Genomic DNA, 25,695 nt, shown 5'->3' with positions numbered 1-25,695 from the left:
AAGCCGGCGTCACATGGTATTTCAGCCAATCAGATCGTGCGAACCCATTCCACACTCTGATTGGCTGAACTACCTTGTGACACAGCGGCCATCTTGGATTTAGTGACGTCATGTTAAAGGGAATGATGCCAGCCAATCAGAATGGCGGTGCTTAATTTCCCTTTAACATGACGTCACTAGATCCAAGATGGCCGCTGTGTCACAAGGTAGTTCTGCCAATCAGAGTGTGGAATTGGTTCGCACGATCTGATTGGCTGAAATACCATGTGACGCCGGCTTCATGACGTCATCTTAAAGGCAAATGAAGCACAGCCGTTCTGATTGGCTGGCATCATTCCCTTTAAATGACGTCACGGCAAAAAAATTTTTTTAAGTCAAAACATGGTTTTAACAGCCAATCAGGTGGCTGTTAACCATTTTGGGGCTAAATGTGACATCACAAGCCGTATTTAAGGCCGTGACGCCTCATTTGAGCCCAAGAAGCCGACGAGACAGCATCGGCTGGGATTTAACATGGGGTATTTTGGATTGACAGATGAAGAAAGAAGATAAAGAAGAACAAGAAATGGTTACAGATGAAGATAGAAGAAAAAAGAAGATTGGGGTACCTGAGCCGGATCTTCATGGCGGATGGCATCGGATGCTGTTGGAGGCCTTCAAGGTACGTGAGCTTCCTGTTACCCCGGGAATCGGAGGGCCACCGCTTCTAATGGTAAATAATATATTCAATGTTTGTAAATGTCTCTTTTTACAGATTTAATCTTTGGATGTGTTTTATTATTTTTGGGGGGAGGCACATTGACTGATAATATATTAATCTGTACCTCTTTAGGGTACAGATTAATACATTATTATGACAATATTTTGGAGGGATTTCTCGCTTGTTATTGCTGTTGCTTTTTTCATTGCAGTTTATTATGTGGATGTGATTGTTTGTTTGTTCATGCTTAATGTAATAAAAGGTTTGCGATTGGTGTTCGCTTGTACTTAATGTTATATTATGTTAGCTAATATGTTTTTTGGTTACTTCAGAGATTGTTTTAATTTATTTCTTTGTCTTTTAATGGTTACATTCATTAATGTTGGAGTAATTCATTGTTTGGATTGGTTAGTGTTACTATTCATTTTGAGTTGGTTTAGGAATTAATTGGTTTGATTGGGTAATGGTTTAATTAATTCATTGTTGATGTTGTTATTGCTTGTATTGATTGGATTAGGTGGCTACTGTTTTTATTTAGTGAAGTGTGTTTTTTTGGAGTTTAGTTAGGTTTTATTATTGTGTGTCTTGTGTATTAATGTGTTGTAATTAGGATGCCCATTGAGTGCTATAGAGGCTTATCATGCCCATATTATTATTATATGGGTATGATGTACCACTATACTACTCAATGTGTACAGGGTGGGTATAGTCAGTCAGGGGTGGGTGCTTAGGCCTCACGGATGGGTGAAGGGGGTATTAGCCCAAAGGATGGGTGTTTAGACCTTGCGGGTGGCTAGCGGTTGGGTTAACCTCTTTATTACCTTAGTGGTATTAACCGGTAAGGTAATGAAGGGGTTAACTCCCCCCGCAACCCACCCGCAAGGCCTAAACAGCCACTAAGGGTCAAATTCCCCTTTCACCCACCCTCGTTAGCCACAGTATTGTATTGTATTGTATGTTTCTTACAGTAAGCCTGGCGCGGGTGTTTAACTCCTTCATTGCCTTAGCGGTTAGCCGCTAAGGTAATGAAGTTGCTGTACATGTATGTTTCCTGCTTCGGATGAATGCCGGAGGGGTCCGGAGCTGCAATTAATGGCTATCAGCTCCGTAGACCCCCGGCATCAATCCGAGGCAGGAAAGGGGCCTGATTTTTTCTAAGTCCCGACACATCGCAGCTCATCGAGGCCATCTCCCCACCAATTTACCAAAAAGTTTGTGGTGTATTGGATTTGGGGAGAAGAACGCCTTTTAGGGCTGCGATGGGCTGCGATAGGCCGCGACAGCCGACTCGCGGGTCTCTGTATCGCGTGAGTTTATAAATATATATCTCGTGCATCTATGTCATCTAGTGTATATAATAGTAATATCCCAGTTTACCAGCTATTGATGGTGGGATTAGAGGCATATGATGCAATACGTCAGGGTATTAGCCCCTCTGTAACAGCTGTTAAATCAGATGGTAACTAAATTTGTCCCTGAAGAAGCTCCTTTGCTGGAGGGAAACGCGCGTTGGACGTGCAATGTTGTCAGTCTCCTACTTAGAGCTGTTTTTAATGTAGTTTTGTTAGGTTCCTGTCTCAGTATGTTTAGATCACAGAACTTGCGAATTTAGTCTAGTTTGTGCAGTCAGCGAGCACTGTGGCCATTCCTCCTACCCCCATGTGTATGTATATGCTGTGAACTTATCAACACTGGGGCTGTGAGTGCTAGTTCCTGTATTCACAGGTTATGCACCTTAAGTGACAGATCCAATTACGGAATTATTTAATTATATGTTCATTTTAGGATGTTTGGATATTTCCCTATTTCTTTATTTTACCTTCCATTGGTCTCGCTGACTATCATATAGTTACCATCTGATCTAACAGCTGTTACAGAGGGGCTAATACATTGACCTATTGCATCATATGCCTCTAATCCCACCATCAATAGCTGGTAAACTGGGATATTACTATTATATACACTAGATGACATAGATGCACGAGATATATATTTATTATTTGATTTAATTTACTTTTAACTCACGTTACACCCACCTTTGGTAATATATGTTTTAAGTCAATTTATTAAAAGTTACATTTTACACCTGTGGTGGGCAGTTTAGTGAATTCTTTAAGGGGCACAATCATTTTGTGTTTCCCTTCCCCCCCCCTTTTCTGATTCACTAGTCAGTTCACAGTTTGCACCCACAATTCGATAACCTCATTTATTATTTAACTACACAATTAGTATGGTTTTGTGATCACCCCTATCCTTCCCTTGTCTCTTTCTGAATAATGCCCTAAGTGTGAAATATATCAGTCATACAGTGTTACCAGAACCCCATGGTCATAATGGGGTTAATGATGGTCTCAGATTGGATACCGCCAAAGTGTTGAGTGGAAGATTTGAATGTCCAGGTTGAAGCACACAATAAGTCTGGTAGGGAAGTCACCCGCTCCTGGTTGTAGCAGTGGAAATGGTCCTGTTGGAGGAAAAGCAAAGAAACCAGCTCCACTGGACACGTTACGCGCTCCTGGTCTCTGTAAACAATGCCCACAGCACGGCAGGGAGAGATTGTCTCTGGTAGGGAATGCACCCGCTCCCGGTCTCAGAGGTAAGTGCCCCACACCTCTGTTGGCTATGCAGGTTTGGCTGGAGAGGAAATTACCTCAGTTGATCCAGCAGCTGCAGCGGGGTTGCTTAGAAGTGATGTCACCGCTTGGCAATATTTGAAACAGGATAAATTCAAGTGCAGAGGTTGAAGAAACAAATGGAGAGCTCTTCCAGAAAATAAGCTCAATAGAAAAAGCACAAAATCTATTAAAACGCGTTTTGTAGCAGGTGCTACTTCATCAGGGGCCTGATAGTAAAATGAGAGAGTGCTATTAAGTTAACCAACCTTTCTGATAAACTAATCTGAATCTATAATTAGCTGAAAGGCCAACCAAAGAGGTGATCTGCACTTCAAACACATACACCTATTTTTTGGCAAATCACCTTTCAATGCTGGGTTTAAATACCACACTCTCCTAAGCTGGTGGAACCTGTACCATCAGTTCCTTGTCCTCGGCACCAAGAACATTTTGGCAGCAAAGCACTTTACCCAGGAGCAGGTGCGAGGGTTAATACCTGCAGGAATTGCTCCATAATTACTTGTTCGAGGATAAACTTTTTGGTCCGCTGCTCGGCCTGCATCCATCATGTACACAAGTACAGCAAGCAGTGAGCTATGACCTGGGGTCTAACTTTGGAAGTGCCTTTTAAGATCTGGAATTATTGATGGTAGGCATCTTGGATCATGCCTAAGTGACCCGGAATGGCTGATTTTACCAGCTTATAGTCCATAGTCTGGTCTGTAGGAAGGCTCCTGATATACAGCCGGGGTTTCTACTTTGAAGAGCAGGACCAAAGTGGTTGCCCAGTGATTCATCGGCCAGCCTTGGGCCGCAGCGACACTTTCAAAGGTTAAAAGAAAGGCCTCAGGGTCCATTGTCGGCTTCATTTTTCCCAAGAGAACCGGTGGGCTGTCCGGAATTTGTGATCTGGCAGACTGAGGGGACTGAGACAGCAGTTAGGCCAGCCTTTCATCTGAACTGCATGCAACTGGGTGTGGTGTGAGCTTTCTTATGCCACTGCTGCAGAAGTAGTCTGGTTTGCTTGACCTGCTTGTCCAGTATATCCCCATTTTGCTTGGCTTGCTCGTGAAAAAACTCCTTTAAACATTGTTCCATTTTTTTTTCCGTGTGGCCCTTTTGATGCAGGGGCCTCTCAGTGTCCTACTTCTGACATCATATGTTTAAGTGACGTCACAACAACATGTGGGTTTCCTGAGGGTAAAAAACAAGAAACATACTGTAAAAGAGCTTGCTTTCAGCATATTAAAACAATCAAAATAAAAGTCCTGAAGAGGGCTGTGACCTTTGCAAGAAAGCACAGTCATGTATGTATGTACTGTATATCTTTATTTATATGTATGTATGTATATCTTTATTTATATGTATGTATGCCTATCTTTATTTATATCGCGCCAAAAGTGTACTCAGCGTTTCACAAACAATATAGTACAGGCAATTAAAATACAATTAGCACAGCAAAATCAGAAAATAGGAAAGAAAATCCCTGCCCAAAAAGCATACAATCTAAGAGACTTACAGAGACAGCAGGTGAGGGAATAAGTGTTGTAGATGGCAGTGCTTTGTCACAATGGATGGTAGGAGTGACTATGGGTGTGGGATTATAGCAATGAGTGCAGGCTATTGGGATGCTTGATTTGTGAGGTGATAAAATTTTGCGTCGATACAGGCCGTTATCGAGCACTTATCGAGGCTTTCTGAATACGAGTAGCCATTTTGGTCGATAAGTGCTCGATAAGGGCCTTACCGAGGCTTTCTGAATAATGCCCTAAGTGTGAAATACATCAGTCATACAGTGTTACCAGAACCCCATGGTCATAATGGGGTTAATGATGGTGTCAGATTGGATACCGCCAAAGTGTTGAGTGGAAGATTTGAATGTCCAGGTTCAAGCACACAATAAGTCTGGTAGGGAAGTCACCCGCTCCTGGTTGTAGCAGTGGAAATGGTCCTGTTGGAGGAAAAGCAAAGAAACCAGCTCCACTGGACACGTTACGCGCTCCTGGTCTCTGTAAACAATGCCCACAGCACGGCAGGGAGAGATTGTCTCTGGTAGGGAATGCACCCGCTCCCGGTCTCAGAGGTAAGTGCCCCACACCTCTGTTGGCTATGCAGGTATGGCTGGAGAGGAAATTACCTCAGTTGATCCAGCAGCTGCAGCGGGGTTGCTTAGAAGTGATGTCACCGCTTGGCAATATTTGAAACAGGATAAATTCAAGTGCAGAGGTTGAAGAAACAAATGGAGAGCTCATCCAGAAAATAAGCTCAATAGAAAAAGCACAAAATCTATTAAAACGCGTTTTGTAGCAGGTGCTACTTCATCAGGGACTGATAGTAAAATGAGAGAGTGCTATTAAGTTAACCAACCTTTCTGATAAACTCATCTGAATCTATAATTAGCTGAAAGGGGCAACCAAAGAGGTGCTCTGCACTTCAAACACATACACCTATTTTTTGGCAAATCACCTTTCAATGCTGGGTTTAAATACCACACTCTCCTAAGCTGGTGGAACCTGTACCATCAGTTCCTTGTCCTCGGCACCAAGAACATTTTGACAGCAAAGCACTTTACCCAGGAGCAGGTGCGAGGGTTAATACCTGCAGGAATTGCTCCATAATTACTTGTTCGAGGATAAACTTTTTGGTCCGCTGCTCGGCCTGCATCCATCATGTACACAAGTACAGCAAGCAGTGAGCTATGACCTGGGGTCTAACTTTGGAAGTGCCTTTCAAGATCTGGAATTATTGATGGTAGGCATCTTGGATCATGCCTAAGTGACCCGGAATGGCTGATTTTACCAGCATATAGTCCATAGTCTGGTCTGCAGGAAGGCTCCTGATATACAGCCGGGGTTTCTACTTTGAGGAGCAGGACCAAAGTGGTTGCCCAGTGATTCATCGGCCAGCCTTGGGCTGCAGCGACACTTTCAAAGGTTAAAAGGAAGGCCTCTGGGGCCATTGTCGGCTTCATTTTTCCCAAGAGAACCGGTGGGCTGTCCGGAATTTGTGATCTGGCAGACTGAGGGGACTGAGACAGCAGTTAAGCCAGCCTTTCATCTTAACCTACATGCAACTGGGTGTGGTGTGAGCTTTCTTATACCACTGCTGCAGAAGTAGTCTGGTTTGCTTGACCTGCTTGTCCAGTATATCCCCATTTTGCTTGGCTTGCTCGTGAAAAAACTCCTTTAAACATTGTTCCATTTTTTTTCCGTGTGGCCCTTTTGATGCCGGGGCCTCTCAGTGTCCTACTTCTGACATCATATGTTTCAGTGACGTCACAACAACATGTGGGTTTCCTGAGGGTAAAAAACAAGAAACATACTGTAAAAGAGCTTGCTTTCAGCATATTAAAACAATCAAAATTAAAGTCCTAAGAGGGCTGTGACCTTTGCAAGAAAGCACAGTCATGTATGTATGTACTGTATATCTTTATTTATATGTATGTATGTATGTATATCTTTATTTATATGTATGTATGCCTATCTTTAATTATATCGCGCCAAAAGTGTACTCAGCGTTTCACAAACAATATAGTACAGGCAATTATAATACAATTAGCACAGCAAAATCAGAAAATAGGAAAGAAAATCCCTGCCCAAAGAGCTTACAATCTAAGAGACTTACAGAGACAGCAGGTGAGAGAATAAGTGTTGTAGATGGCAGTGCTTTGTCACATTGGATGGTAGGAGTGAGTATGGGTGTGGGATTATAGCAATGAGTGCAGGCTATTGGGATGCTTGATTTGTGAGGTGATAAAATTTTGCGTCGATACAGGCCGTTATCGAGCACTTATCGAGGCTTTCTGAATACGAGTAGCCATTTTGGTCGATAAGTGCTCGATAAGCGCCTTATCGAGGCTTTCTGAATAAGGCCCTAAGTGTGAAATACATCAGTCATACAGTGTTACCAGAACCCCATGGTCATAATGGGGTTAATGATGGTCTCAAATTGGATACCGCCAAAGTGTTGAGTGGAAGATTTGAATGTCCAGGTTCAAGCACACAATAAGTCTGGTAGGGAAGTCACCCGCTCCTGGTTGTAGCAGTGGAAATGGTTAGTCAGTAGCACTTTAAGGTTAGTCAGTATTGAATCAGATAGGTTAACACCATTAGCAGGGGAAGAGGTGGCAGGGAGGCCTGGGTGAGAGCAGGTGTATATATGGCTGGGTCAAGGATTAGGAGAGATATCCCCAGCAGCAAGGAGGAGTAGAGAGAGAGTGTGTGAATAGAGGATTTATTTGAGGCATAAATACGTTGTTGGGGAGAGGTGTATAAATAATGGTGCCGTGTACAGTATGGGCACTGGTGGAGGGGGAAGAGATGAAGAAATGTGGAAAGAAGGGGAGTGGAGAAGTTGCAGAGAAATTAAAAGTTTACAAAGGAGTGAGGAAACAGCAAACAAAAAAAGCAATAGGGAGGGCATAGTGAGTTGCAGGAGGAGAGACTTCTCAGGTATTGAAGGATAGGAAGAGTACAAATTATCAGCGCATTTAGAAAAAGTCAAGTTCCCACAGTTGCAGAGTTGTTGTTATAGTGTAGTGTCCAGATCTTCTTGTAGTCTTCACCTCCAAGTCTAACTCCACAGACAGTTTATATGTGACACTTTAAGACGTTACACACATCCATACGGCACAGCCAAGATAGACTCACTTAAATACTCTAAACACATTCACTTGACTAATAATTAAGGGAGGGGGTCTGCCTTTTCTAGATAGACATACCAAGCAGTTGTTAATTAGATTTAAGTTCTGTTGCAAGGGGGTTAAGTTTATAGAAGAATTCTAGTTAGACGTACCTGTGTGAAGAAATGAATCAGAATATTACTCCTGGTATTCAGTATACATCCATGTTTAAAGATATAGAAAACATCCACAGATGATAACTCCAATATTAAATCCACAGACACATTATATGTGACACTTTAAGATGTTACACACAGCCATGTCATTAGTCCCAGCTAGGGATTGTCCCCACAGGGAGATATGAAGGCTCTTGTGGCCTGATTGGAGTGTAGCCATTTATAGGATATACAGTCTTATAGACTGTCGGCAAGCTCTTGCAGGAAAGGGAGATCCAAGTCCAGTGGTCTCAAAAGGAGTAAAGACAAACATGCAAACAAAACAGATCTTGTGACTGAGTTTTCTTATACTTTCCTCCTTCAATGTTCTAAGGTGTATAAATACTCCTTGTCCACAGAGAACCTCTGACTACTGGTGGAAGGGGGAGGGGAGGGGGAGGGGAAATTAGGGAGGAGGGGGGAGGAGAGGAGGGGGAAGATGGGGGAGAGGGGAGGGGAGGATGGGAGGGAGAGGGGAGGATGGGAGGGGAGGGGAGGATGGGAGGGGGAGGGGAGGATGGAAAGGGGAGGGGATGAGGGGGAGGGGAATTGGGGTAGGGGGATTGGGGGGAGCCTAGCCTTTTAAACCTCCCTAATGAGTCAGCAGGAGCCTGCCTAATTAGCTCAGCCTATTTTCAGGCTGGAATTTAAACAGATCACTGCTGGACTCATATATATATATATATATATATATATATATATATATATATATATATATATATATATATATATATATATATATATATATATATATATATATATATATATATATACATACATACATACATATGTTTGCCTTGCATAGTAGTTGGACATGGAATAGATCCTTTCACATCACCAAATACAGTTTATGAAAGATCTGCTGCAAGTGTGGGCACTGTTTGGCTTGCACACATATGAATACAGTAAATACATTCCACTGTAAAAACACTAATGATAATCACAGAATATGTTCTTTTATAAAATGCAATACAAACTTTCTGGAGTATTATTTGCAATATGTATGTAGTAAGGGCTATGTGGGTAGGACTATCAAACCCCTTAAATTAGGATCATGGAGCATTTACGTTCTATCAAGAATGTTGACACTTAACATCTAGTTTCATGACATTTTCTTAGTCTTAAATATAATACTATTACTAGTTTTTCTTTCACTGGAATTGAGCATATTCCAGTTTCAGTACTTGGGGGCAATTGACTTAATTTGCTCAAGCACCGTGAAATGTATTGGCTCTTTACCTTGAGAACTCTTACTCCTCAGGGTTTAAATATCGATTGGGAATTATATACTTTCTTATGATTTATTATTCTTTATGCTTTAGTTGTTATTAAAGTTAATTATTATATTACTATTTTATTTGTATACTGTTTTTTACTTTGTCGATCTGTATGCTCCATGATCCATTTTGATAAACAATATATGTTATAATTATAAATAGTGGTGTCTTGATATCTCTATATGCTTTGTTAGGCTTTTTTATATTTACACTATGAATTTTAATATACTTACCTTTGTTTAGTTTTACATATGATGCTATGGCGCAAATACATCAAACACCATTAAAGGGGAGTTAATATCACTCCCAGTAAAAAAAAAAAAAAAAAGAACAGAACACTGGCCTTATTACTGCAATTTTAAGATGGTATAAATCAATATTGTGCTAATTATTTACCCGGTGCGATAGTTGGGCGAAAATTGCAATGCAGGAATTAACTGACCATTAATAATGTTTTCATTTCCGCATCATTATAACAGCAATATTATTTCTATAAAAACTATGTTTGGAGAAGCCTATGATCGAAATAACATTAACCAATTTGATGCCTGTGGTTACCAGGATATACCACTGGCACCAAAAAATACACACTACCTAACCCATTTGGAAACCTTGGTAGCTAGTAAAGCTATGAACTGTTTTAATAAATGCTAAGGTAATTAAGGGAATAACTCCTCCCTCCAGATTCCCACGAGGCCTATCCACTTTCCCCGGGGCAACTACCCAATCAATCACCCAACCCAACAAACCTACCACCCCCCGAGATGCGCATGCGCGGCTGGCTTGTGATGGACGCTTAGTCACTCGGCTCCACCAACCACCGGCAAATTAAAGCTATTAATCGCTACTAAAACCGACTTTTGATCAAAACAAACGGGTAGTACGAGCGCCTAAACACACCCCGGCTCGGCAAAACAGTCCTAGACTCGGATGGCGGCAACGAGGCAGAAATCCCGCCGAAAGTCGGATGTCAGGGCCTATTTCACTGGACAGAGCAAGGCAGGGGCCGCGGAGCTGTCAGCGGTCTCTGACTCCGATTCAGCCCAGGATGTAGAGGGATCAAGAGCTGCGGCAGAGCAGTCGAAAATTATTAAAAAAGAAATCGATCGGCTCCTGGTGGATCTGAAATCCTTTTTCAGGGGGGAGGTGGAAGGGCTCCGGCATGATATCATGCAGATTGGGTCCAGAACTAATGACTTGGAGGAGCGCATGGAAGCTAGCTCAAATACACAACAGGAAACAAACACTCGTATACAGGCCCTAGAACAGAGGGTGCTGGACTTGGAGGCCCACCAAGAAGACGGAGAAAACAGAGATAGGAGGAACAATTTGAGAGTCAGGGGGATCCCGGATGAGATTTTGGACCCGGAGGCGCTGCTGACACGCTGGATGGCCTCCATCCTGCCGGATAAGCCAGAATCTGACTTTAGGATGGACAGGTGTCATAGAGCCCTGCGTTCTAAGCCACTGGCCTCAAATCCCCCTAGGGACGTGATCCTCCGTCTCCACTACTTCTCTGTAAAGAAGGAGGTGGGAAGGATAGCCCGGGCCACCCCTCATATCACCTTTGAGGGGGTCACCCTCACGGTATTTCAGGACCTGTCTCCCCTCACACTGGATCGGCGAAGAGCTGTAGCCCATGTTACACGGGCACTCAGAGACAGTGAGATAAGATATCGTTGGGCTTTCCCCTTTGCCCTGGTGGCCACGAAAAATGGAAGACCCCATGTTCTCAAACATCCTTCGGAGGGGGCAGCCTTCCTGAAAAAGCTTGGGGTGCAGGGAAATAAGGTTAACACCCCAGAGGGGGCCCAACAAGGACCCAATGCGGACTCCCCACCAGGACGACAGGGTTCCTCTCCCCCGAAGGAAAAGAGACTAAACAAAAAAGATGGGAGCGGAAAAAGCCCCTAAAACAAGGGAGGGAATAAAGACAGTACAGTTTCGTTACGCTCGTTGCGTTTTTCAAGACAGTTAATACCCTTCAAGACTGCTAAAATGTCACCCCATTGAAAACCACTGCCGGTGAGGGGGATCAAAGCCAGAAGGCCTCATATGGCTGCCGTTAACTTCATAATGCTAACACAGCTCTTGATGAGCCAAGATGGCGTTTTCTTACCTATCTGGGCGGGAAGGTGGGGAAGAAGCGCGAAGACTTCCATGGCGGCGCAGTTCTTGGCGGGAAGGAATGCTCCAGCGACGAGACCCGCCCAGGGAGCTGCCCCTGGACCAGCCCTCTCTCCTCGGCGGCCCGCCTACGAATGAGAACGGCCCGCCCAGCTCGGTGACGTCGAGGTGCCGGATCTCGCGAGAGCGTTGGAAGGGACGCCTACGGAACACCAGGAGGAAGTCGCGGTGACGTCATGAGTGCGGCGACGACCCGGATATGCGACGGGGCTCCCCTGCGGGGGCGCGCGAGATCCGCCGTCGGGGAGAAGCTCTGATACAAGAAGGACAAAGGGGACACGTGCGCTGGTTGAGGGCAAGAAAGCAGATGCCTCGCGGTCAGATGGGGGTGTCCCGTGAGGGAGGTAGGGGGGGAGGGGAGGGGAGGGTGGAAGAGAGGCGGGAGGTAAGAAAGAGTAAGGAATACACCCAGCAGCACTGAGCCTAAGAGGGACGTTAAGGGGCACAGGGTCTAATAAAAATGAATAAATCCCAGCACTAACATGCGGCCAGAAACACATTACCCCCTATAGGGAAGTGAGTGAAGGAGCCGGCAGGACACAAGAGTCTGCGGATAGTTATAGCAGAAACAGAGGAGGGACATAAATGAAGGGTAAAATTAGTTTAGAGTTTAGAGAATTAGTATAGAGAATGTAGTGGGAGATAGCGAAGAGTATGAAGGTTAGTTATGGTCTATAACAGGTTTTTAAAAATTGGCCAAATTCTTAAGTAGTTCAGAGTTCAGAGGTTAGGTTTTAGCTTCGCATAACTGCCGGTGAGGGGGGGGGAGTAACCACCACTCTGCCTGCAGGTATGTGCATCAACTCCAGGAGGTGGGGTAAGACCCATCTTCCTGGCAAAGACCCGGCTGTCCGTGGCTGGTTCCAAGAGCAATGGAGGTGGACTAAGGGGGGGAGAGGTCCAGGAAGAAAAGATCTCAGCCGGGCATTGAACCCGAGGTCTATCAGGACCAATACGGTTCTTGTTGTTTATATATGTGATGTATATGTGTTTTTTCCCCTCATGTTTTTTCCCTCCCTCACCCCAGCCCCAACAGGCGTCAGACTGAACCCGTTTGGAAGGTGCCAGCACTACGGCTCACAAGCCCATCAGGAGCCCAGGGACAGGGGTAAGAGTAAATCCGCTTATATACTCTATCTGCACACACAACATATCTCAATATGGCGGTAACCTTTATATCACAAAACGCCAAAGGGCTCAATAGTCCGCACAAGCGGAGGGTCGCCTTTGCGGAGTTCAAGAGGAGAGGGGCTGAGGTGGTCTTTCTCCAGGAAACACACTTCAGTTCAAGACACAGCCCAAAATTTATAGACTCACACTTCCGTCAGTTTTTTCTAGCATCCGGGGAGGAAAAAAAGAGAGGGGTCGCTATTTTAATACATAATAACACCCCATTCCAGGTCGAAAAGATCAAAAGGGACCCCAGGGGAAGGTACATCGTGCTGATCGGGCTCCTCAAGCAGACCAGAATTACGTTGGCATGTATATACGCGCCTAGTGAAGGACAAACGGATTTCTTTAACGCTTTCTTTCAAAAGCTGCAACAGTGGGCCGAGGGACATATAGTATTGGGAGGGGACTTTAACACGGTACTAAACCCTAAGGTAGATCGCACGACATCCCAACAATCTATAAGGAAAGTGGGTAACGCCTCACTTCTGAGGGGACTAAGACAAGCTGGTCTAGTAGATATTTGGAGAGAGCAGCACCAAGGTGAATGCAGCTACTCCTTTTATTCCCATCCCCATGACAGTTACAGTAGGATTGACCACTTCTTTGTATCAGGCAGAATGGTCCCACTAATCGCCGACACAATCATACATGATATTACATGGTCGGACCATGCATCGATAGAGCTAAGAGGCACTCAAATTGGATTTGTCAGGCCGGGAGCAAACTGGAAGCTAAACGAATCGATAATTAAAATTCCGGAAATACAAAAAAAAGTCAAAACCGAGATATCTGACTACTTTAGGATAAATAGTGGCAGTGTGGATTCCCAATCTATGTTATGGGAGGCTCATAAAGCCACGATTCATGGGGTTTTAATCAGTATAGCTGCAAATAGGAAAAAGAAACCCAAATTAACTCAGCTATACAAAAGGTTACATGAGCTCTCTGCACTACATAACCAGACAGGTAGAGAGGATACCCTTAAGGAGTTGAAGGATGTTAGGATTGAACTGAACCTCCTCCTTACCTCCAGGGCCGAGAAAGACATGAGTTGGACTCAGAGGAAGTTTTATGAGAAAGCTAATAAACCGGACACTATGCTGGCTACCAGACTCCGTAACCGGAAACCAAATTTTAATATTCAGTCTATCAAAACAATAGGGGGCCATTGTTCCTCAAACCCTAAAGTTATAGTAGGGGAGTTCGCGAAATTTTACGCACAGCTATACAATGGGGAGAAGGTGGTCCACAATGCTAGGACAAGTAGTAATCTACGGAAATTCCTGGCAGACGCGGCCTTGCCACAATTGACCAGATTGGAGCGAGAGGCACTACAAAGCGACTTTACGAGGGAGGAATTGGAGGCGGTAGTAAAAAACCTAAAAGCGTCAAAAGCCCCGGGCCCGGATGGGTTCTCCAATCTGTATTATAAAAAATTTATTGGAGTTCTGGCTCCTCACATGCTCCAGTTATTCAATGGAGTACTAGCAGGAGAGCCCTTTCCGGGGCAGATGCTCCAGGCGTCAATTTCAGTAATTCATAAAGAGGATAAAGATCCCACTAGTTGCCAAAGTTACCGGCCAATATCATTAATTAATACAGATGTTAAAATCTATTCTAAACTACTGGCCAATAGATTAAATATAATCCTGCCGAGGCTTATCCACCCGGATCAAGTTGGCTTCATTAGAAATAGACAAGCGGCCGACAACACTAGAAGGATTGTTGATATAATTTACTTTATAGGAGCCAAGGAGATCCGAAGTATAGCCCTAAGCCTAGATGCGGAAAAGGCCTTCGACAGGATTGATTGGCCATATCTGGAGTCCACGCTTGGAGCATTTGGGTTTGGGGGTATATTCCAACAGGCAGTCAAGGCATTATATACGGCACCAACAGCTAGGGTGGTCCACCAAGGATACCCTTCAGATCTTTTCCCAATTAAAAGCGGCACGAGGCAGGGTTGTCCCCTTTCGCCCCTGCTATTCGCCTTATGCATCGAACCGCTCGCAGCACAAATTCGGAACAACGCTGATATCTCTGGGGTGCAAATCCACTCTCAGGAGCACAAGGTGGCTTTGTACGCAGATGACATCATTCTAACCCTTACTAAGCCGCTCGTCTCGCTACCCAATCTGTTCGAGCTTCTAGAGCGGTTTGCCCAGATCTCAGGCTTTAAAATAAATCAATCCAAATCAGAGGCCTTAAGCCTCAACATGCCAAGAGAGATGGAGAAGCTGATAGAACTCAATTTTGGGTTTAGATGGCGTCCTTCCTCCATGAAATACCTAGGAGTGCAGATCACAAAACAGATAAGCTCCTTATATTCGGCTAACTATCCCAAACTGCTGAGGACTCTCAAAAAAGAGCTACAGGATTGGAAGGCATATGGTATTTCTTGGTTAGGGAGGATCTATAGCGTCAAGATGAACGTCCTTCCCCAGATTCTATATCTGTTTCAAACTCTCCCGATTCCCGTGGTAAGAGCAGACATTACAGGGCTTCAAAAATCAATATCTCAATTTATTTGGAATGGTAGAAAACCACGGATTAAAGTAAAAATGATGCAGAAAGCCAAGGAAGCTGGTGGCCTAGCGGTTCCGAGCATTATATCCTACTACAAAGCGGCACAATTGTGCCAAATTACGCAGTGGCACGGAGATCCTGGGCTCAGGTGGTGGGTGGCGCTGGAGAGGGAGGTGTGCGCCCCGCTGGAGCTCATGGACCTGATCTGGTACCCGAGGAAACGGGTAAGGGATGTTCTCATTCCACTGACCTCTGTACTTAACTCACTCTCGGTCTGGGAGGCTTCTAAAGATAACAGCTCAATAACCTCCAAACACACTCTGTTGGCACCTTTATATGGTAACCCTGATTTTGCTCCTGGGCTGACAGATAAGAGTTTCCCGCTCTGACGTAAATTGGGGATTAGGCGTTTGAAGGACCTGGAGGATAAAGGAAAGATCAAATCCTTCGAATTATTACAGTCGGAAACAGACATTCCTAACACTGATTTTATGAAATACCTCCAGGTCAGGGCATATTATAACGCACACCCGGTGAGACCACCGCTGACGAATTTTGAGAAGCTCTGTGTGCGCGGGACAGGCACGCGGGGACTGATCTCTGCCTTGTACAGAGAGGTGGTAAATACTGACACAGACAGGACAGTCAAACCCCGTTTCATGGTTCAATGGGAAGAGGATCTCCAGGGTCAACTAGAGGACGAGGACTGGGCTGCGGTGTTTAAAGCCGCGGCTTCAAGCTCCATCTGCACAACATTGAAGGAGAACTCATATAAGGTATTATTACGTTGGTATCTCACCCCAGTTAGATTAGCTAAATTCAATCGGGGCTCTTCCCCGCTCTGCCCTAGGCAGTGCGGGGAACGTGGGGACCTGGTTCACATGCTGTGGTCTTGCCCGAAAATAGTGCCGATCTGGACCCAGATCCGAGATTGGCTGCAGAGGATCTTTTTAGGGCTCAAAATCCAGCTGGACCCGTGGCTATTTTTATTAGATAAACCTACGAATGAGGTATCTAGGTCGGGTAACAAGCTGATAGCACACTTTGCTACTGCTATGAGGTGTGAAACCGCAGCATTGTGGAATCAGAATGCGATTCCTTCTATAGACAAAATCAGGAACAGAATTTGGTTCATTTGCCGAATGGAGAAGTTGACGAGTTTAGTTAACGATTCGGCCGATAAATTCGAAAAAGTCTGGTCATTGTGGTTGGCTCAGACCGATATACAGGGGATGAATGATGTCACAATATGGCTTTGATAGATGTAGGTGGGTTCTCCTTGGATGATGGGCGGGGAGCTGTACGGAACGATCGGACGGCAGGGCTCCCCCAGGGTTGTAGTAATATCCCAACTTGAATGAAGTCGAAAAGCGGAAGTGGATTCGGCTCAGGGTTCTCTGCGAGGTGGTCAGGAGCAGGGTGATAACAGTGGTGGCGCAGGTCTCCGGATCAACAAGTGGTTTGAGACTCGTCTACACCTCTCCCCCCCTTCCCTACCCCCCCCCCTCCTTCTCCCCCCCTATCTCTCTCTCCCTAAGTGTTGTTGGTCTGTCAATGTCTTGTCCTGTGGGTCTCCCCAATGTGCGTCCGTCATTTGTAGTTTGTCCTTGTAAGTTAAGTGTATACCTGGAATAATTTTCAATATAATGTAACCTATTGACTGTATGCACTAAAAACTAATAAAAACAAAGTTGAAAAAAAAAAAAAACCTACCACCCCCCCCCCCCAACCCCAGACTAATTGCCAATAACCCATTAGCATTAAGATTCATTGTGAGGTTTATGTTAACCATGCATGTAGCAACACTATATGAATAACCCTGCTATTAGCCACCCTTCCACTTCTTTCCTGTTTTGGGGTTATGTTGGAAAGGGGGACGCACTCTGCTAACAGCATATGTATTAGCTTGGTAATGTACACAGTTAGTATTTATGAGTGAACCGCTATGATTACACAAATGGCAGTGTAGCTACCTTAGTCATACTGAGCCATTAATTGAGCCAGCTGTGCTGAAGTAGGGATATCCTGAAAACCAGGCCTGTTTGTGGCCCTCGAGGACTGGAGTTGGACAGGCCTGATGTAAGGTTATGCATTTGGGATGCAAGAATAAAAAGGTGAATTACAAATTAAATGGAGATAAATTGGGGGAACCTTGATGGAGAAGGATTTAGGAGTGTTTATAGACAGCAGGCTTAGTAATAGTGCCCAGAGTCATGCAGTAGCTACAAAGGCAAACAAGATTTTATCTTGCATCAAACAGGCAATTAATGGAAGGGAAGTAAACATAATTATGTCCCTTTACAAAGCATTAGTAAGACCACACCTTGAATATGGAGTACAATTTTGGGCACCAATCCTAAGAAAAGACATTATGGAACTAGAGAGAGTGCAGAGAAGAGCCACCAAATTAATAAAGTGGATGGCCAATCTAACATGAGAGAGACTAGCTAAATTACATTTATTTAAATTAGAAAAGAGGCGTCTAAGAGGGTATATGATAACTATATACAAATATATTCAGCGACAATACAAGGAGCTTTCAAAAGAACTATTCATCCCAAGGGCAGTACTAAAGACCCGGGGCCATCCCTTAAGGTTGGAGGAAAGGAGATTTCACCAGCAACAAAGGAAAGGGTTCTTTACAGTAAGGGCAGTTAAAATGTGGAATTCATTACCCATGGAGACTGTGATGGCAGATACAATAGATTTGTTCAAAAAAAGGTTGGGCATCTTTTTAGTTAGGAAAGTATACAGGGATATGCCAAATAAGTATACATGGGAAGGATGTTGATCCAGGGATTAATCCAATTGCCAATTCTTGGAGTCAGGAAGGAATTTATTTTTCACCTTATGAGATATCATTGGATGATATGACTCTGGGGTTTTTTGTTTGCCTTCCTCTGGATCAATAAGTATGTACACTGCCGACACAGTTTATCCGAGTGCGGCTCATTCCACAAGCCGGGAAATGTCCCGGCTTGCGAGCCGCACTCCCTCAGCGTGCCGCGCATAACCGATGCGCGGTCACGCATCATCGGGTGCCAGCGCCCCCTGCACGCGCGTCCAGGGCTCCCCGAGGGAGCCCTGGTGTCCCGCGATCGCGGGACGGCGGCAGGGGGTTCCGGGGGACCCGGCGGACCCGGCAGCGGTAGGGAGAGCGCCCCGATCGGAGGGCGCTCTTCCGCTGCTTCGGCGCGCGCCCGTCACCCTGCGGCGCGCGCCAGGATACTGCTGCGGCCAAGAACGGGCAAATGCTCGAATAATCTTGGCCGCAGCAGTATAGATATAGGATAAAGTATCTGTTGTCTAAATTTAGCATAGGTTGAACTTGATGGACGTACGTCTTTTTCAACCTCATCTACTATATAACTTTGTAACGTATACAGTATGCATTTCAACAAATTTGCCATACACGCATGCGCATAAATGTGATGACACACATATGCGTTTCAACAAGGTTCCAATTTGAGAAACACTCATTCGCGGAAAACATATTTTACATTCAGCAGAAGAGGCGAAGTTGAATTTTTTGGCTAAGGAGCCTCAGAAAGGACTTCTTTCCCATGTATACCGTATGAACTCATAACGTTAATCTTCAAATTACAATTACACACACTTAAAGTACTGTACGGTAATAAAATACAGATTGAATTGCAATTAGATTTTTATGATGAAAAGTCACGATCGCCCACTTCAGTTTCTTGACGGTATTGCAGACAACGTTAAAATGCTATTTTCTGCACTCGATCAAGAGACTAGTAATCTCGCATCTTTCACGAGAATATTTCGAGTAATCACGTACCACCACCCGGTAAGCAAAAGGATACAATGCATGAAATGTTCAAATAACGGCCGCTTCATCTGTACTTCTCATACTTAAAAAATAATATATTTAATCATTTATGGTATGGATATAGTACGAATGTAACCCACCATCTGTCTCAACACATAGGACTGTTTTGTGAAATAAAATAATATAGACTTGGTATATACTATTTGATCAAAGTAATTTTAATTACACAACTTTCAAATAGCTATAATCAAAACTGTGTAACTATTATCCGGGGTATACATACTCAGTGCATTTCAAACATATTATAATGTAATTCTTTATTAATGTAATGAATCCCTCAACTACATATTAGTCTTGATATTTACTAATTGAGCTTTCACTATCAGTATGAGTAACTATTTTAGGATAAAAATTTAACAGATATAATGTAGTATTTAAAATATATATCTCACTAGCGGAAATAAGCATCACTGTATTAATCATCTACACCGTGTATGAAAGCATTATAAAACGTTCTTTTCAATCGGTTCTTTTAGACACGTCTCATCATATATTACGACTGTCGATGTAAAAAGTTGATATCTGAAAGATAAATAACATCATATTAAAATATTATCCAATAATAAATATGCTGCTTTAAGCAGGCGTGTACTCTAATATTCGGTATCTAATATTTTAGAGGTTAACAAAGAAGTTAGATATATGTTTAGAGATCCGCGCAATTTAATCAAATGCTAATTATAATTGCTGTTATAAACTGCTGCTCGTCTTTATCTGGTTCTGAGCATCTTTCACAGTGGTCATCATAATGTCCACGCACAAGCTATCTTGTGCACGCCCGTGAGCTGGGCATCTTCACGCATCTTCTCATAGTGGCGAGTCAGCATCGTCACATGACCACATACCCACGTCACATAAAGACACAACATCGATATTATGAGATGCTGAATAGTAAGCAATCGATTCTAGGTGAACGGATCGAATGTAATTTTAGCTATTCACGTGTCAGTGTACAGATTGTATTGATACACATATAGAATGTAATAACATAAATGTGATTTTTACGTGGCTTCTTCAAATGCAGTTTTACACATATATATATGTTCTAAACTTTGCTAGGCATCATTGTGTTTGTGTAGATTAGCGCATGCGTAATGTATAATATGTATAATATGCAGATGATGCTCTCATATTTAATTAAGTCCTTGACAATAATGTAATTAAAGTCATATTGCATTATATTTGCTTTTATTGTATAAGTCACCAATGTCCTTGCTGGTATCCATTGTTCCAGGCAGTCATATCCTGTACGGCGATGGTTGAGTCAATCATGGGATCTTGATGCATATACATCTTGTTGCAAGCGTTGCTTTGTTCGCCCACCTTATTTTCTGCCCAGAACATGGGCTGAGCCATGTACGGAGCTTGGCTAAGTTATTTCCCTGAACGCTGTTACTGGGCAGGGACGTTTTCCACGTCCCCAAGGTAGTTATCTCCGGCTTGCCAATCACACCGTGGGAGGCACTGTGCTTAAGTCTGATACGAGACACCACTCTGTGAACGTCGATTCTTCCTCAGATAGCTGAAGAATAATCTATTTCTCATCCGATAGGTATCATGATCAAACATACCCTTACATGATTTGAGTACTTCCCAGCAACAGAACATCTGGACAGAATAATACAGGACATGTATTATTAATATAAAGCATTCATGAATGGATAAGCTGTGTCAAACGGAATTTTTCCAATTCTTTGGGTGAGTTGCTATTTTGTAGTATGGGTATTTCTCAAATATATTGTCATATATTTCACAGACTGTTGCTCTCTTATCATCCTGGAATTCTATAGCTTGAAATATTATATACTGTATATACATTACACTAAGCCACAAAGCCTCCAATTACAAATGAATGGTTTTGGGGGAGGTGTCGATAAGCAGTAGAAATACTGTAGCCTTTTGTGTGTGGGGGGGGGGGGGAAGGGCTATATGCTGGATTATTAGTTCAAAGAAATATTTTGAACAGGTCATCATAATGCTTTGAACCACACCCCCCAAATAAAAATCACAGTATGCCACCCACCTCATAAAGTACAGTATACATGACTAGTGTAGAATTAAGCTTGTGATTGATTCTAAGAATAGTAAAAATTGTTATGCAAGCCCATGTCGGGAAACAAAACAAAAAAAAGGTTTTTGGTTTTTTTCAGACTTGAAATTCACATTGAATGAGAAGTCGTACACGCATGCGCCTAGATGTGGTGACACACATATGTGTTTCAACAAGGTTTTCCAATGAGACCTACACGCATGCGCCTAAGGCATAACACACATATGCGTTTCAACAAGTTTCCAATGAGACATGTACACGCATGCGCGTAAAATAAAAACAGTATGAAATGAAGAGCAAGACTAGCAAAAGTATTAATAAATCATAAATAATACATATAGAAATGTGATGACACGCATATGTGTTTCAACAAGGTTCCATTTAAACAAACTGTACACGCATGAGCGGAAAAAATATTTTACATTCGGAAGAAGAAGCGACAATGTATTTTTGTATGACTTCTTTTCCCTTTATTATCCTGTATATGTGTCATCATATTTTTAATCTGTGTATGGCTAAGATGCCTCAGAAAGGACTTCTTTCCCATGTACACTATACAGTATGAACTCATAACGTTAATCTTCAAATTACAATTACACATACACACTTGCTGAACTGTACGGAAATAAAAGACAGGTGGAATTGCTATTAAATATGGTGACGTCATCTTATACGGATGTGTGGGAGGAGGTCCTGAGTTCCCTGATACCCTGTTCAGCTGATCCGCCTTCACTTCCAATGGGGAATTATACACAGAAGTGAATTGAGCACTAGGAGACGCTGAAACGCAGCAGTACTCGTGGCAGGAGCTGTATGCAGTCATCTTGAACATCAGGTGCACAGTATTACTGTCGGACATCCACTCCTGTAGATGACGCCCCTTACAGATTTCTCTCCAATGTTTGTGCTTTTTTAGTATCCTGTAAGTGTATTTCCTAGAGACAATTTCTCTTTTAATAAATGTTCCCATTTTTTATACAGTTACGTGCTATGGAGCTTGCGCTTCTTTGTGTTTTGTATCTCTCTCTCTCTCTCAAATCCTCCAAATGCCTAGCTCTGTCTGTCTCTCACTCACTCCGAACAACACAGGGAAAGATTACAATAAATAGAGCATTTAAATAGCACAATGGCAAAAACCTTTTTTTTACACACCACACCATTTACTAGTTTTCAGAGAGACGATCATCACGCCGCCGGCTACTCAACATTTTTTTCAAAACTATCACGGGTATTCAGGGCTTTCTGCATACCATGATAGCAACGCTGTCAAAAATGGCGATTTATAAACCATGGCGATTTTTTCATCGGTGCTTCATGCATAGGCCACACAGCCTGTCTTAATAATTTTTTACATATTTATTCAAATCTATTAAAAAAATATGTATTGTACTGTATATCGGTGTAAGTTTTATGAAAATATTTATTGTTTTTACAGATATAACAAAGACTTGGGAAAAATAATATAATCTTCCACCAATCTGGCCTTGCTGTCTCTTGTTCAATTTCACCTGTCAGATAATCAAGAAGAAATAGATGCATTCATGAAAAACTCTGCTTGAACACCACTGCGCAAGCACGCTCTATGTATACTGTATTGAACACATGCGCTCCATTCAATTACTGTGCATACACCCTCTATGCCTATTGGATAACATGAATACTGTATGTGTTTAATCTACAATGCAAAGAGTTGTTGAAAAGGGAGTTGTTACATTAACTATCCAATAGTGAGATGACCAGGTTAGTTTCAGTAGCATGTGGGGTCATTGGCATAGTTTTATCATTGTTGAATGAGCAGGGGTATGTATGGGCTTCACTGCAGTAGGTATTGTTTAGAGGCAAATGTGGAGACAAGAGGTTTCCTCTAGATCTCATAGTTTCAATTGCAGCAGTCTATCCACAGTTGAATAAAGACCATCCATGTGCCTCTCAATATGGTTCATCCAATCAAACTTGAGGTACATTTTTTTATCATAAATTCCAGTCTCTGGTTCTGCTCAAATAACTCTGCACATTCAGTGGCAGGTCTGGCAACTGGTGTGAAATGTATAACAGCATAATAATTGTCTCCAAAAACAACAATGCAATGCTATAACTGAACAAGGCACCAGTTACATTTGGTGGGCTGAACTGGTTCTGAATTTGGGCTTACTGGGTTCAGGTTGAATTATGCATGGTTCGTGGGCAGGTGAGCTTGGTCTGGAGTGGGCTACGATGGTCTGAGGTGGGGTCATTTGGGTCTGGGGGAAGGCAATGTGCACATGGTGAGTTGAGCTGGGTCTAGAGTGTTGTACAATAGGTAGGGTAAGCTGGGTCTAGATTGGGGTGAAATGTGTCAGAGGTGGGGTGAGCTAGGTGCAATGGTACTTAAGTTACCTGGTGCAGAACCAGCTTTCTGAGAATGTTCAATTGTAATTGTTCTCGCATGCTTCTTCTTCCAGATTGGTCCTACAGTCTTGCTATAGGAGATTTGGATACATACGCTGGGTTTTATTTCCCCACTTTATTATTTGCATGAGTGTTTCTAGGGATCACACGTCTTCTGGTGTTATCGTCAAGTGAACAAAAATAACCCCGCGCTCTAGGGGTAGTGATTAGTGAATAATAATGCCAAATGGCATTAAATGACATAAATAGTGCAATATTGTAACCAATAGTTGTGATTGGAACAATGAATTTACAGAAGTGTTCAAATAATCAAAAAATATATATATAACCAATAAACTGCTGCTTCAACCCACAATGAACCTTACTCGTTGGTTCTTAGTAGGGATGATGATGGAGAGTGCATGGAGCACAGAAGACCGGTAGGTGCAACAATGAAAAACAGAAAATACTGCAATTCTGTGTAGAATAGGCAATGGCTTGAGAGATATAGTACCACAAAAACGTACACTCACATTTTCAATAAAGGTAAACAAGCATTGTATCCCAAAAGGAAATCCTTTGTGGTTGTATTCTTAATGGTGTGACTTGAGTGTGAGGTATCAGGCAGGGTGACAGGTACTCACACGTGGATGAAGATACACAGAGAAATGAAATTGTGCAGAGGGTCACACTTTATTAACACAGTATAATACTAGCAAGTACAATTGGCAACTCACATGTGGACCCAGGGTACAGACATTGTACAATAGCAGCTGATGGGTCTCCGGCGATTGGAATCTGGAGTGTGGTGGTCAAACGGAGGTCCCTGCATGCTGGCTGGTGCGCATACAGCTCCCTGTAGTCCCTCCACTTCCGCGTTCCACTTCAACGTTTCAAACGCTCGAGGTCAGCGTCTAGACGTGATGGCATCACCTTCCAGATCCCACTGGTCTGGCTACCAAAACTCTACACGTTTTGCAAGTATCCTGCGCCTTCTTAGAGTTCTTAGTGCTTTACCTGGTATAGCACAAAGCAGTTTCTGACATCTGTAGAAGCTCGATTGATCCGTCATTGAGGCAATAGATGGAGAAAAGCAATGCAGCAGAAGAGATATTGATATATTAGCTCTCGTGCGCAGATAATGGAACATTGTTCTGCGCATCTCTATTTCCTAAGGAGGCGATACACTCCAAATATACGGACTGGTGAACTAACTAATTCTTACTTGGCTTAATGCATGGCTCTTTTTAGCCCAAGTTATATTTAACGTATGATCCAGTTACCTGAAACCGGGGCATTACAGTATATTGTCTAGGCACAGCAGTTTATTTCAACCACTGCTAACTAAATGTACAGGATATATTACCACTCGCCAGCCACAGTAATTTCCATTATACACTGATACTGGCTAAGACTTCCAAACTATCCTGACAGCAGGGATGACTTGAGATATCTCAGAGATATTCTGAGCAGGCTCTATTCCAAGAATCTGTCTGGAACTGTGAATCATCCCAGTCAGGTTCACAGTTCCAGATGATTCACAGTTCCAGACAGATTCAATGCTTTAAAATCTACTCCGTTTGTGAGTAGTGATTTGGCAACCCCTTATATTTTGATTATCACTGTGTTATTGTATTACACTATCATATTTTTTCTTTTTTGGGTATCCACGACGCTCCCCTGGAATTCGATCAACAGTGCACCTTCAGACTTTTGAAACAGTCCTTACTGCAGGTCGAGTGATAAGTGTTTTTTTACCTTTGTATTCACGATTTATACACATTGAATATTTATCTCTATTGATTTGTTTATTCACTTTATTATATCACTTTATTGTTTAATTGATTTATTGATTCACTTCACTGTTTTATTGGGTTTAGTAGAGCGCCATCTAGCATTTGTTGTTAGTGTTTCTATTCCAAGAACCCAGTGTCTATCTAGCATAGGGGGACCATAGTGATTCCTATAATTTATTTAGAGTGTTTCTCAGCCGGCCTAGTATACAGGCCATGTATGGAGATCCTTTAATTGTTTTTATTAGTTATCTGTTTGTCTGATAACCCCATATTATTTGTATTGTAATTAATATTAAAAGTATTTAAAATTATAAT

This window comes from Ascaphus truei, chromosome 1, assembly GCF_040206685.1.
Source record: "Ascaphus truei isolate aAscTru1 chromosome 1, aAscTru1.hap1, whole genome shotgun sequence".
NCBI lineage: Eukaryota > Metazoa > Chordata > Amphibia > Anura > Ascaphidae > Ascaphus > Ascaphus truei.
Note: the sequence above shows the minus strand (reverse complement) of the source record.